Source organism: Mus musculus, chromosome 8 (assembly GCF_000001635.26).
Source record: "Mus musculus strain C57BL/6J chromosome 8, GRCm38.p6 C57BL/6J".
NCBI classification, from domain to species: Eukaryota; Metazoa; Chordata; class Mammalia; order Rodentia; family Muridae; genus Mus; species Mus musculus.
In genome coordinates this window covers 113,507,655-113,520,215 of record NC_000074.6, presented here as the reverse complement: position 1 = coordinate 113,520,215, position 12,561 = coordinate 113,507,655, and the positions used below count along the sequence as shown (strand labels likewise).

The window sequence follows — 12,561 nt, the reverse complement described above, 5'->3', positions numbered from 1 at the left end:
GTAAGGTGATACAGGTCTCAGACCCTTCACTGATGCCTTGATGCTGGAGACTGCAAAGAATAAGATGTAGGATAGCTGTTACTTTGTGACCTTTTAACCCTACCCCCCCCCCCCATACTAGATAGGAGAGAGAAAAAGAGAAAGGGGGTGATGATATTTTTAGACTAATTTTGTTGATTTAGGGATGTTGAGTTGCTTGGGGCAAATTTGATCGTCACCTCCAGGGCATCTAATTTCTTCTTCTTTCTCTTTTGCACATGACTCCTTAAAAAAACCACAACCAACCACCATGACCAACAACCCCACCTCTGGGGATCCTAGCATTCATAGATCCTATCAAAAGTCCCCAGAGTTCCAAACATCATACAATCACAGAAACTATCTGCACCTGGCAAAATCACACCCCTGCTAGAGCCCGAGGCAAATCATAATCAACTGCTATCAACAATCTGAAGCAGCCCAGTATCCCACACCTGGGATTAAAACAAAAACATATTCCCATAATGTTTCTGTGTTTTTAAAGAAACCAACATTCCAAAATTGTCACTACAGTGTATATCATACCATTCTTAATCTGAGAGATTAAAAAAAATTAGGATAACATAATATCTTGCCCCAGAGGTGTTGTAGGCATGGCTGCTGCGTCACATTCGGGTCAGTAGGTGGCAGAGAGGAGAGAGGCTGTGTCTATGCTCAGTGTTCTGACCTAGGAACATCTGAATGATTAGTAGCCTAACATTCCCTGAATAAAGTGATCCTGAGACAACAACCAGTCTGGCATCACTCTCCGCACCCCCCCGCACAGGAATAATCCCAGATGACCCTTGCATAGGGCTACTCCAGAAGGATGGGCTGAGGAGTGAGCACAAGATGACCACCAGACCAGTACCATGGGTCCTAGACAGGAAGCTACCCTGAGATTACCATCAGTTTGGTACCAAGCAGGCCCGGAGTAGGGGGTGGTGGGGGCAGACCATAATGCACAGATGAAGCATAGCATGCCTGAGACAACTCCTGAGACAACCCCAGACACTCAGAGACCCCAGGTACCACTAAAAGGAGAAAGTAAGTGGTGGAGAAAGGGAAAAGAAAGAGAAACAGAAGGATGTGGACACCATGAAGAGAGGCAGAACTGGAGTCTGGTAGTGAGGAACAGCCTGATGTGAGTAGCTGCTGATGACACCTGGGACCATAGTGGGGTCCTGGCCTGTGCCTCCACCAAGGGCCAAGTCTGGGTCTGTTGTTCTGAATCAGTAGGAAATGGTTACCACCAAAGGCCAAGCAGATATTCCTGGTCTGTGCTGCCTCCTGGGAAAATGTTAATGTCTGAGGGCTGTACAAAACTGGCCTTACTCCTCACCTGGGCATCTGGGGAGAGCTTGCCATGGGGGTATGAGAGCAGCCGAAGTGACTCTTCCCCAGCTAGCTGCAGTGCTCGGGAGAGAAAGCCCCACCACCCGTTTTGGGAGTTATAGTTATGCCACCCCAAGGATATAAATTTGGAAAATTCAGCCCCAAGGGGGTAAGCATAGAAGAATTGGCCCTGTCACTTGTCTGCCAGCTACTTATCTGCTGTGAAGTGACATGAGTGAGGGAGATTTGCCCCCACTCTCACACCTTGTCACCTAAGGGAAGTGGGAGAGCTGGCCCTGAGGGGTCATCAGAGCAGGAGAGCTGTCCCTGCTCCTCGCCTGCTGCATCACTTGGAAGAGCAGGCCCATATCTCACCTGGGTAGCATAGAAGAGCTGACTCTGGATGTAGGGATTGCTGGTGAGCCTGCCCTGTGGGCACGAGTGTGAGGGAGGTGCCTCTTGTCTGCTGTGAGGTGACACCAGCAAGACAAAGACCCCTTCCCTTCCCTGTTGCCTTTGATGCCATCGTTGGTGGAACAGTTGGCCCCAAAGTGGTCATGAGTGTAGGACAGCTGGCTCTGCTCCTCACCTACTGCATCATTCTGGAGGGGAGGCCCTGTACTTCACTTGGGCAGCACAGAAAAGCTAACCCTGATGGCAGAGGAATGGGTGAGGTCTGTGTGTGGGAGAGCTGGCTCTGCAGCCTGTCTGCTTTTTGGCAGCAAAGGCTTTTTGGCAGCAAAGGCAAGGGTGAAGTGCTCTTCCCTTCCCCATCCTTGCCATCTTTGGCAGGTGGGACTGCTGATCCTGGGTCATGAGAGTAGAAGAACTGGCCATGTTCCTCACTTGCTGCAGTGCTCAGGAGAGCAGGCCCTGCATCTTTGCCTGGGCAGCAGGGTAGGGCTAGCCCTGATTGTGAGGGGTTTGCTCATGAACCGGCCATGTAGGCTGGCTGACCAGCTCAGATGCCTCTCAGATCCAGATCCACGAATCTCAATGGGTCCACTCTGACATCTACCCCATCAATGAACTGCTGGAGTGAATGAAGAGGCCAAGCCTACAGAGCCAAAACTATAGGATCTCCAGGACACAGGGTAATAACAGGATATCTGAGAAAAGTTCCAGTGAGGTTCCAGTATTGTTAGAGTAGCAGAAGCCAGAGGCTTTGTATGAGACCGACAAGTCATTATAATGAATATTTGCAAGCAAAGAAATGTGGACAAAAGGGTGTACTGTGGGACACATTATGACACACTACAGCTCCCACAATGAGATTGTTTTCTCTGTTTGGGGGGGGGGGGTTGCAAGGGTGAAGGGTGGCTATGAGGGGAGGGGGAAATGAGGGAGATGAAGTAGATTGGTGTACATGATGTGAAATTCAAAAAGAATCACGTCTTGGTTAAGGTTTTACTGCTGTGAACAGATACTATGACCAAGTCAAGTCTTATAAAGGACAATATTTGATTGGGGCTGCTTACAGATTCAGAGGTTCAGTCCATTATCATCAAGGTGGGAGCATGATAGCATCTAGGCAGAGCTGAGAGTTCCACATCTTCATCTGAAGGCTGCTAGAGGAGACTTGCTTACACGCTGCTAGGATGAGGGTCTTAAAGCCCACCCCATAAGTGATGACACACCTCCAACAAGGCCACACCTCATAATAGTGCCACTCCCTGAGCCGAGCATACAATCAGAAAGCAATGTAAAATTAAAAAAAAAAAAAAAGAGAAAAGAAAAGATATAAAACACACAGTCCTGGGCATAGGGTATCAAATACGTGCTGTAGCTAAGAACACAGGCTTGGGATCTCTTCTGACACTATACCCTCATCCAATATCTACTAAAACTCTTGCTTTTAAATGAAAATTCAAATGTTTTGGCTTCAGTCTGTCATTCCACACTTCAGAATATTTGTAGTCCTTGAGTTCTGTGCTTTGAACACTCCTGAGAAGTCAGGGTTCTGAGTACAGGATGAAGGATGATGGTGTAAGGAAGAGGACTGAGTCTGACTATGTTCCAGGACTCTCAAGAGGGACCAGAGAGACAGGTCAGTGGTGAAGCCTGCTTGCTGCTCTTGCAGGGGGCTGGAATTTGGTTCCCAAGATGCACCCTGGGTGGCTTAAAACTACCTGGAAGTCTAGATCCAGGGAATCTGAAACACTCTCTGACCTATGGGGCACCTGCACTCACATGCATACAGACAGACAGACAGATGGACAGACACACAGAAACTTAAAGTCTTAAAAAACTTTTTAACCACTTTCTCCATTTCTCATTAACAACTTACAACACCGACCCATTGTCTTCACTTCGCAAATGGAAATGAACAAATAAAACCAAACAAAATCGCCATTTCTCAAGCCCTTTTGCCAAGAATGAGCAAATTTGAACCAGGTGTTTCTGAATGTAGGGAAATCCACTGCAGCACCTTACCGTATAAGGGTCAGAGTTCGAGTACATGCTCATTAATCATAGTCTTGCCTTGACTTTCAGACAGTTTTATAGTATTGCTGGAAGCCGTGATTCTAGTGATAATGTAATGTGGCAAAATTATAGCCAAATGGTATAAAATTTTAATGGCACCAGCACACGCTATTTAACAATGGCAGCTCTTTGTGACCTGAGCCAATATCTTAAAACAGACTTTAGTTTCCTTGTAGCTCCACTGGATTTAACAAGCCTTGTCCGATTTGTACGTTGCCTTAATAAGTAAAGCAGTTCTGGTTAGAAAAACCTGGTCTGAAGATGTTCCAGTCATTTAATTGTATCAGGGTACTGCATAGAAAAGGTAGACCAGATAGACCAGCAGTCATTGTCTTGAAGGCTTCATTTATTTTTATGTGTATGTGTGAGTGCCTGCTTGTAAGTAGGTGGTACACCAGGTGTGTGCCTGGTGCCCTTCAGGGCTAGAAGAGAGGGGGTGGCTTCCCTAGAACTGCAGTGACAAATGACTGTGAACAACTAGAGACAGGGATTATGTTAGAGACTGCCAGGAGGAGGTTGTATCCTTGAATTGACCTTGGTCATGATGCTTTGTGGGGAGGTGCAAAGGTAGAAGATTATGTGTCAGAGGCATCCTTGTTCATGGTATGGGCATCTTGATAAAAGAAGGGCCCAGATTCTGAGGATAGTGGTCATGGCCACGTTCAGCCGGACTGTCAAGCCCAGCTACAGAAGAGTTTTCTCCCGTGTTCTTGGCCATTCTGTTCATGTTGGTAAGCCAGAGGATGGAGAGCCAAGACACAGGATTTATCCAGACTCCAGAGTGGAGCAAGCCTGTCTATCGAGGCCTAGATTACAATGAGAATCTTGCCTCTCTACATGGTTTGTGATATTATCTGTCGGTCAAGGACTGCCAGGGTGCCCCGCACACTCCAGTGAAGTCTGCTTGACAGGCTGAGAAGCCTGGGAGCACTCATGAGGCATAGAGTTTCAAAAGGAACTCACCTCCTGGAGCTTTGGCGTTCTCATTAACCCGTATACTCACACCCTATCCCCGACTTAGTCTAGTATATGGATCTGCGTGCTCTCTTTTAGTATTATTTTATTTTAAGTGCCTTTTAAGATTGAACTCTGATATAGCTAAAGCCTCCCACCAGTGTTCCAATGTTCCAGAAGCTGAGGAGCTTGGAATCCGGTAGAAATGCAGTAAGGAAGTTACCTATTCAGTAACTAATTAAGCATTACAAAAGACAGAGCCAGCAGCTCAAGGCTGGTCTGCAGAGTGTTTACTAAGGACAACAGCCAATCTCACCCAAACAAGGGAATACCAAGAAAGAGTCAGGGAATCCCACTGAGATAGAAATCTTCAGTACAGGCTACGTTGCATATTAGAAGCAAGTTGGTGAATTCTTCTGACAAATGGAGATTCTCCACAGATACTTAAAAGTTACACTCATACAAGAAATTATCAGGGCCCAGGAAATAGGGGGGTTGTGGTATTGCAGTATTCATGAGAAGGTCTGCTATAGCAGGGCCCCTGGTGGTGGGCTTAACAATAGACTAGCTTTACACCTGGCTCTCTTTTTAGTGGCACTGGCCTGCTCCCCACCTTCTTTTGATTTCCTTTTGTATTGTGTCACTGTAACTTGGTGGATTGTATCTCTCCTGGTTTCTTGTTATTCTTCTGTATAAAAAGTTTGATGCTCGACCTGACAAAATACATTCAGATTCTACACAATCTCCTGTGTGCATCTGTCTGTCATTTCCGCCGACTCCTTGCCCATGTGCACCCAGAGACCCGTCCACGCAGACAAAGGGACTCAGAAGTCTGCAGCACAACAAAATAGGCTTACTGACTTCCTGCCGTAAAGGAGAGGAGCCGGGTGAACTGCAGAGGGTTCCTGTTGGAAACGAGGGGCAGGGAGAGTTAATTATAAGGCTTGTGCTGTGTCCAGTGATTGTTAGGGGAGACAGGATTCAGCTCTCTGAATTGCTTGTTGTGAAATGCCCCCCTTTGTGGGGAAGGCAGAAGTTGTAGAGCTAGGCCAGGGTATCTTTTGTGAGATATCAGCAGCCCTCGAAGAAGAGGGTCATTACACCATGCTGCGGCAGTAGAGTGACCTTTGAAGGAATACTTTACCTGTGCACTTTGCAGCAGGCTTTATCTGCGTCTGTTATCACAATCTGGTTAATGGCAGGCCTGGTATTTAGTGCCTCTGAGGAGAAGTGTAAAATGTCCCTGACATTTTTAAGAAATCAGGGCTACAATCAATAGTGTTTTCAGCCCCATGTGCTGCAGCAGCAAGCATAAACTCCGAATGGCTCCAGGCCAGCTTCTGTCAGACTGCCTTTCTTCTGTCCAGGTCAGTTCGGCCCTGGGTAGAACCAGGGGCTGAAATGAAAAGGCCTAATTTGCTGAACTCTGCTGAATTTAAATATGCGTTTTTATTGAACATTAACAAAAACATCACCACAAGTATTATCTAAGGCAAGATAACCCAACAAGCTAATTCATGGGAAAATTTAACCAACCTCTTAAAATTAAAAAAATACTTTTTATTTATCTTTTGATAATTGCATACATGCATATAGGTATTGAAGAAGCCATTCGCCCCACAGGTGACCTTCTCTTTTTTCTTTTTTTTTTTTTTTTGAGATTGCTTTTTAACCTAGTCGAACCTAGAACTTGCTATGTAGCCCAAGCTGGTCTGAATTCCTGCTAATCCTCCTGCCTCAGCCTTCTAAGTGCTAAGGTTATAGGCATTTTTCAGGGTTTCTAGTTCAATCTACTTAAAATATTTAATTAATTAATTAATTAATTAATTTATCTAATGTGTGTGTGTGTTTGTGCCATGATGCATGTGTAGCAGTTTGTTCTCTCTCTCTCTCTTTCTACCTTGTCAAGGCAGGGTCTTTCTTGTTTCTACCTTGCTGTGTACTCCGGATAAGTTATGCAGTGATAGTCTGAGCAGATCTCTTGTCTCTGCCTCCACCTTTCCATAACAGTGCTCAGATTACAGATGAGCACCAGAAGTGCCCCCTGCTTTTTTTTTTTTTTCCGAGACAGGGTTTCTCTGTAGCCCTGGCTATCCTGGAACTCACTCTGTAGACCAGGCTGACCTCAAACTCAGAAATCCGCCTGCCTCTGCCTCCCAAATTCTGGGATTAAAGGCATGTGCCACCACTGCCCGGCAAGGAGTGCCCATTTTCAATCCATATGGGTTTGGGATGGGAATCAGGTTGTTGTCAGCCTTGTCTGGTAAGGCTATTCCCTGCTGAACCACCTCTCCTGCCTTCAATTTACCTTCTCAGGCAATCCTGCACTCTGAGCACTTATTTCAGATAAGCGCCATTAATTGCTGATCTTGCAGAAAAGCTGTGTAGGTTAGAGCTGTCTTGAAGATGCTCACAGAACATGTATCAGCATTGTCTGAGTTTTCTGAAGGGGAAGCAGAATTCTCCACCCTCTTTCATGCTTCTTTCTCTTTACGGACAAATTTTGTAGAATTATAAACCAAACTTCAGAAAACTTAGAGAAATTAACGTAAGAGTATTTTGGGTAATTGACTAGACTGGGATGTCCATTCTTGTATGTATGAACACAGTGCGAGTACAGAAAAACCTTTATTGGAAAGAAACCTAGACCCTCGGAAAATCTAAGCATCTATTAAAGGGTCTCTTGGGTCCTTTCCCCTTGTGCAGTATGTTTTAAAGTCTGTTCTGTGTCACCCCAGACCCATTGTCCCTTTGTAATCCACATTGACTCAGAAGTCTTGCGTGGACTGGTAGGCATGAATGACGCCCTTCTTTTGTGCCGCATGAAAGAAGCAACCTCACCTTTCTCTGGGTTCAGAGGGGAAATTAGTCTTCGATAGAGAGCGAGAAATTGGCTGAGCTGATAGACGGCTTTCAGGAGAGTGGCCTATATATTTTCTTGGCTCTGGCTTCTTTTTTATTCTACTTATAAAACGAGGGTTAGTGAAACTCACCTCCCAGTGAGAGCTTCTACCCTCGAGATTGATAAAAACCCAGTGGAGGTGGCATAGATATTTCAGAGAACAGCGCTGTGGAGCAACCCTGCAGCTTTCAATTAGGTTCCTGGGAATATGGCTGTCAGTGTAAGGGCGGGTTGGGGAGGGGTGGACCCTGCAAATGTCCACTCGAGGTTTTAGGTGGCTGGCCAGGGTGATAGTAGTCTATCAGGAAATTATTATGGGAAGAAACGCTACCTCTTCTTTTCCTCTCCTAATAAGAGGTTGGAGCAGACAGAGGAAATTAGAGGCCGACTCAAAGTACTGCCTTGGAAGACCTCCGGCCAGGTAAAGGACAGCCTGCGTGTGTGTCCATGTTGGGAAAGAGAAGAGGAGAGGCAGAGGGCAGGAAGGCCTCTTCCTTATTTTTCATTCTGTGTTGGTTCCCAGGTAAAATGTGGTCAGGAAATACAATACAGAACATGGTATTTGATTGACTTTTTGTTTCTCTGTTTAAGGTGTGGTCTTTCATGTCCTTTCCCTACAGTGGTAGGTTGGGATTGTAGTAATAGACACCCATCCATGTGTGTGTGTGTGTGTCCTTAGCTGATAACATTACAGACATCTGGGGAAATGAATAGTATTTTCCCTGATTAATCTAGAATAGAAGGCCTTTGTAACTGCTTTGGAAGAAAGTTGATCCTCTTTGGACATGGAGGACACAATATGAACATCTGATGAAGATTATTTTTTAATTTTCTTAAATAATTGGGCGAGATACTATCAGGAAGGCACGCACAGAATCTTAACAGCGGGCAATCTTGTATCTCTTAGGGAGTTCCATATGCCCACATTTAAACTAATTAAAATATATGCCCAGCTGTTGTGTTGCCTCGTATTCAGAAAAAAAAAATCTATCAAAACATCCCCAAGTTCTTTAAGAAACAGTGAACTGTTTACTTTTTTCCCCTCAATATCTTGGGGGAGATTTTAAACTTCCAGTAAAAGCTTTGTGTACTTTGCTTGGTGTGGGATTGGGAGATAGTTATGTCTGAGAGAACTAGTGAGAATTTGAGCTTCTTTATCAAACCTATGAGAGAGTGAGATAGAGAGAGAGGGAGAGAGAGAGAGAGAGAGGGAGGGAGAGAGAGAGAAGGGAAGAGGAGAGGAGAGGAGAGGGAGGGAGGGAGGGAGGGAGAGAGAGAGAGAGAGGGAGAGAGAGAGAGAGAGGGAGAGAGAGAGAGAGAAAACGTGTCTATGCCAGGATTTTAGATTAAACATTCATTAACTGCTCTTGGTTCATCCTTATACAAATATTATACTCTGACAAATGCAGACAGTTTGTGGAATCGCATCTCATAGGCACTGTCGTGGGCTTTTGTTCTCCCCTGTCTTCTGGCATCACTTTGCGGCTGCTCAGGTGTAAGAGGCTGGGCACAGATGTTTTGCAAACATCACTTAGTATTAACAGTGACAAGTAAACCCAGGTTCATTGAGTATGTAGGTTAGAACCGAGAAAGGACTCACCTGCATTCTGTTGTGCTGATCATGCTGAAGGTAAAGGTAGTTTTTATGACACACTAGCAATTCTCTTATAGGAAAAGTCTACTCTCCTGGCTGGGGAGACAGCTCTACGCTCAGAACTGTGTACTGCTCTTCCAAACGACCTGAGCTCTGTTCTCAGCACCTACATCCACAGGCTCACAATTGTCAGCAACTCCAGCTCCAGGGGGACCTGAAACCTCTGGCTTTCATGAACGCTTGCTTGCACACTCACTCACTTGTACAACCCCACTCACAGAAACATACACACACACACACACACACACACACACACACACACACACACACACACACACTTGAAAAAAAAACCTTAAAGAAAACCCACAACAGCCTACTATCAAAATACAACCAATGGCAGTGAACGAAACTTTCATCTTCTTGCTTTGATTTTTTTAACATACGGCATTGTAAGTGTGATTAAAAATTTTTCTTCCTTTGATATTTTATTAGCATGTGAAGCAATAACTGATTTGGGTGTTGATTGTGTATCCTAACATTTTACTGAGTTTGTTTATTAGAATTTGTCATGTGGGAAGCCTGGAGTTTTGTACATATGTTTTTGTTTGTAAACATAAGTACATCTGCCTCTTCCGGGGTGGGGTCCTCATCTTATTCTCGAGCTTAGAGGAGAATCATTCAGATTTTTACCTGGCATGTCATGAGAGCAATGGGCTTTTCACATATAACCTTTATTATGGTCAGATCATTCCATTTTGTTTTTGTTTTGTTTTTAAATATCCCTACCCACCCCATGGTTTCCTCTTCCCCCTCTCCTCTCTCCCCTGACCCCACCCATTCCTCCTCCATGTCTCTTTTGAAAAGGGCAGACCTCCCATGGATAGTAACCAAACATGACATAGCAAGCTGTAGTGAGAGTAGGTACTTTGCCTCATATCAAGGCTGGGCAAGACAACCCCAGATGAGGAAAAGGGTCCCCAAAGCAGGCAAAAAAAGTCAGAGACAGCCCCTGCTCTCACTTTTAGGAGACCCACAAGAAAGCCATGCTACATAACCCCATAACATGTAGGCAGAGGGCCTACATCAGTCCCATGAAGGCTCTCTTCTTGTCCATTCATTCTCTGTGAGCCCCTATGAGCGAGTGCAGGTTAGTTGATTCTGTGGGTTTTCTTGTGGTTTCCTTGTCCCATTCTGGCTCCTTTTTTCCCCTTTATTTCTTTTATTAATTAATTAATTAATTTTTTACACTCCATATTTTATTCCTCCCTCCCCCCCTAATGCCCCGATCCACCCTCTGACTGTTTCATATCCCATACCTCCTCCCCACCCACCTGTCTCTGCATGGATGCCCCCCATCCCCCACCCCACCTGACCTCTAAACTCTCTGGGGCCTCCAGTCTCTTGAGGGTTAGGTGCATCATCTCTGAATGAACACGGACCCGGCAGTCCTCTGCTGTATGTGTGTTGGGGGCCTCATATCAGCTGGTGTATGCTGCCTGGTTGGTGTTCCAGTATCTGAGAGATCTCAAGAGTCCAGGTTAATTGAGACTGCTGGTCCTCCTACAGGATCACCCTTCTCCTCAGCTTCTTTCAGCCTTCCCTAATTGAACAACAGGGGTCAGCTGCTTCTATCCATTGGTTGGGTGCAAATATATGTATCTGATTCTTTCAGCTTCTTGTTGGGTCTTTCGGAGGCCAGTGATAACAGATCCCTTTTTGTGAACTCTCCATAGCATCAGTAATAGTGTCAGGCCTTGGGACTTCCCGTTGAGCTGGATCCCACTTTAGGCCTGTCGCTGGAACTTCTTTTCCTCAGGCTCCTTTCCATTTCCATCCCTGTAATTATGGTTTAGAGTGGTGACTGTAGGATGGCAACCCCATCCCTCACTTGATGTCCTGTCTTCCTGCTGGAGGTGGGCTCTGTAAATTCCCCCTCCCTACTGTTGGGCATTTCATCTGATGTCCCTCCCTTTGAGTCCTGAGAGTCTCTCACTTCCTAGGTCTCTGGTACATTCTGTTCTCCCCCCCCCCCCCCATCTCTTGAGGCTGCCTGTTTCCATTCTTTGTGTTGGCCCTCAGGGCTTCAGTCTTTTTCCCTCACCCAATACCACATCAGGTTCCCCTCTTCCTTCCACTCTCCCACTTTTCCTTCCAGGTCCCTCCCTCCTTCCCTCCCCCCTCCTTCCCCACTTATGATAGCTTCAGTGATCAGAGAAATGCAAATCAAAACGACCCTGAGATTCCACCTTATACCAATCAGAATGGCTAAGATCAAATCTGCAGGCGACAACACATGTTAGAGAGGATGTGGAGAAAGAGGAACACTCCTCCATTGCTGGTGGGATTGCTGACTGGTATAACCACTCTGGAAATCAATATGGAGGTTCCTCAGAAAATTGGAAATGGATCTACCTGAAGACCCAGCTTTACCACTCTTGGGAATATACCCAAAAGATGCCCCACCATGCCACAGGGGCATGTGTCCCATTATGTTCATAGTGGCCGTATTTGTGACAGCCAGAAACTCAAACAACCCAGATGTTCTATAACAAAAGAATGGATACAGAAAATGTGGTTCATTTATACAATGGAATACTACTCAGCTATTAAGAATGAGGACACCCTGAGTTTTGCAGGCAAATGGATGGAACTAGAAAATATCATTCTGAGTGGGGTAACTCAGACCCAAAAGGACATGCATGGTATGTACTCACTAGTAAGTGGATATTAGAAAAAAAAGTATAGAATACCCAAGATACAGTCCACAGAACTCAAAAAGGAAGAAAAAAAACTTCTGGTTCCTATAATCCCTCTTCTTCCTCTTCTGAAGGGTTTTCTGAGCCCTGCCTAATGTTTGGCTGTGGGTCTCTGCATCTGTTTCCGTCAGTTGCAGGATGAAGTCTGTCTGATGACAATTGGACTAGGCAGCAATCTATGAGTATAGCAGAGTACCATTAGGAATCATTTCATTGACTTTTTTCTTTTTTTAGTTGTGTTTGGTTCTATTCTAGGTCTTTGGGCTATCCAGCCTTGGGGTCTTGGGTCTCGAGGCAGTGTCAGGTATGGGCTTCCTGTCATTCCATGGGTCTCAAACTGGACCAGTCATTGGTTGGCCATTCCTACAATTTTTGTGCCACCTTTACCCCAACACATCCTGTAGGCAGGACAAATTATATGTTGAAGGCTTTGTGGTTGGGTTGGTGTCCTAGTCCCTCTGCTGGAAGTCTTTCCTAATTAGAGGGGATGGCCAGATCAGGCTCTGTATTCCCCATTA

At 45.5% G+C, this 12,561-nt stretch overlaps 1 long non-coding RNA gene and 1 other non-coding gene across 2 annotated transcripts in view; one reads left to right on the top strand and one right to left on the bottom strand.

Moving 5' to 3' along the window:
* Positions 1-2,934, bottom strand: part of 4930571O06Rik (RIKEN cDNA 4930571O06 gene) — a 33,527-nt gene extending 30,593 nt beyond the window's left edge. The window contains exon 1 of the long non-coding RNA NR_110476.1: positions 2,832-2,934. This is a non-coding gene — a long non-coding RNA (RIKEN cDNA 4930571O06 gene). The remainder of the gene's footprint in view (positions 1-2,831) is intronic.
* Gm25766 lies at positions 610-740 on the top strand. The gene has a single exon (XR_003947700.1). It is a non-coding gene; the product is annotated as a small nucleolar RNA SNORA17 (small nucleolar RNA).
* Positions 2,935-12,561: the final 9,627 nt, after the last annotated feature.